A 2,500-nucleotide genomic window follows, 5' to 3' on the forward strand; every position below is an offset into this window, starting at 1 on the left:
AGAGAGAGAGAGAGAGAGGAGAGAGAGAGAGAGAGAGAGAGAGAGAGAGACTTAGGGAAATTGATTTTATTGGAATGTTTTTAGTGTTTTAGTACTGCCTTGAAATCTATTGTTTGAAATCTTTTCAACTTCTTTCCTAATTTCTTAGTGAACCTGAAATGATTAAATCAGGTTTAAGTCGACACGAAACAATTTCACTCCTTTCTTCGGTGACGACGACTATTTCCTGAATCAACTGCTTTCTTCTTCCTAAAAACTCTCCTCCACAGAGAGTTAGAATATTTTGTCGGACATTTATTCGTCTTTTGAGACTTGGTTCCTAATTATCCTTTAAATCCCTTCATGAATTCCCTTACTTTTTCAAGATTCTAAAAAAATTACATTGCTAATTGGCAAATGTTGAGCAAAGTTGTTTGTCCAGAAATATTTTTCCCTTTTCAAAGTCCTCTTTCTTGCAAGTGAATTAGGAAAAGTTCGATACTAGAGCGCACAGACATTATGTTAAATGCACACACACACACCCACACACGCACACACACACACCCACACACGCACACACACACACACACACACACATATATATATATATATATATATATATATATATATATATATATATATATATATATATATATATATATATATATGCGTATGCGTATAAATAATGTATGGAAATTCTAGAGACTCCTTTCCTGATCTACATTTTGGAATGAAAAGTTGTAGTAACGAGGTCGTTCATACACGTAAATATATTTCATATATTAAAATGTTAAGTCATTGAAATAATTTTTTTTACTAAGTAAAGAAACCATTATATCTCAATTTTAACATAGAGAAAATTTTATTACTTGATTTTAACAAAGGTTATATTTGTTGAGTACCCTTAACATGCAGCTTTTTTCTTTGGAGAGACAGTGCTTCATCTCACCGATAGTTGACCTTGTTAAACTGTTGAAATATTTGCACGTTAATTGTTAACAAATCATACTTGGGGGTATTTTACAGGTCTCTTGCTCTAAAATTAAGACTTTTATTGTAGAAAATGTAGAGAATTAAGACAGCAGCATCCTACTTACTGATTTTTATGTTATTACAGAAATTATTCCCCCGTCTGAGAGAATAAACTTGGGGATCCACGTCTACCGGTAAGTATTCGTTCAGCGAGTCACAGTTTTATGAAATGCAATGCATACAAGTAGAATTAGGAAATTAGTTAAAAGTGTTATCATCGTGCTGATTGGAAACGTTGTTTTGAAAAGTTGTGTTACAACGCAGGAATATAGGTTACTGAGGAGGTCTAAGCGATGTCAGGCAGGACAACCGATCGGGACTACGGTCTACCTCAAAGCTAAAGCAAAGTTCTTCCAAAAAAAAAGCAACCATACAAATGGAAAAAACACGTTAATAGAAGGTATTTATTTAGAAATTAGTGTGCGCGACTCATCAAAAAATTATGGGTAAATAAATATCTATGCAGCACCCTCTCACCAGGGTATGACTACTCTTTTTCTCCCCTACCCATGGGACTGGGGAGCTGGGTGTGTCCGGTAAAGAATACACACACTCACGCTCACACACACACACATATACATATATATATATATATATATATATATATATATATATATATATATATATATATATATATTTTATATGTATACAGTATATATATATATATATATATATATATATATATATATATATATATATATATAATTATTATATATATATATATATATATATATATATATATATATATATATATATATATTATTTTATATATATATATATATATATATATATATATATATATATATATATATATATATATATATATATATATATAGAGGCAGAGACATGCAGTTTATTATCTAGGAGAGACGTTAAAGCTCTACTTTTGTTACTGTATGGTAGTATAAATGACGTTAGAATCTACACACTCAAAAATTACCTTTTGAATAATAAAAGCGTCTTTTTTTACCTATGGAAAATATTCTTTTCTTTATATTTCTTCTTCGGATCATAACAAATGACATGGATATTTCTCTTACTGTATTAAATAATCGTTGCAAGAATTCCACCATTTTTATTTTGTAGAGCATTACTGGCGACGCTAGAAAATGCATATTAAAAAATTGCATTTTGAATAATTAAAGCTTCGTTTTTTATTTATGGAAGATATTTTCCATTTCATATTTTGCTTTGGATTATAACAAACGACACAGACATTTCTCTTTGTATATTGAATAATCGTTGCAAGAATTGCATCATTTTCAGTTTTTATAGTATTAATGGCGACGTTAAAAAAATGTACTCTCAAAAATTTTATTTCGAACAATTAAAGTGTCGTTTTTTTATTATGGAAAATATTTTTATTTCATATATTGCTTCGGATCATAACAAACGACACAGACATTTCTTATAGTATATTAAATAATCGTTGCAAGAATTGCATGATTTTCATTTTGTATAGTATTATTGTCGCCGCTATGAAATGCAA

This window comes from Palaemon carinicauda, chromosome 33 (assembly GCF_036898095.1).
Source record: "Palaemon carinicauda isolate YSFRI2023 chromosome 33, ASM3689809v2, whole genome shotgun sequence".
Classification (NCBI taxonomy): Eukaryota; Metazoa; Arthropoda; class Malacostraca; order Decapoda; family Palaemonidae; genus Palaemon; species Palaemon carinicauda.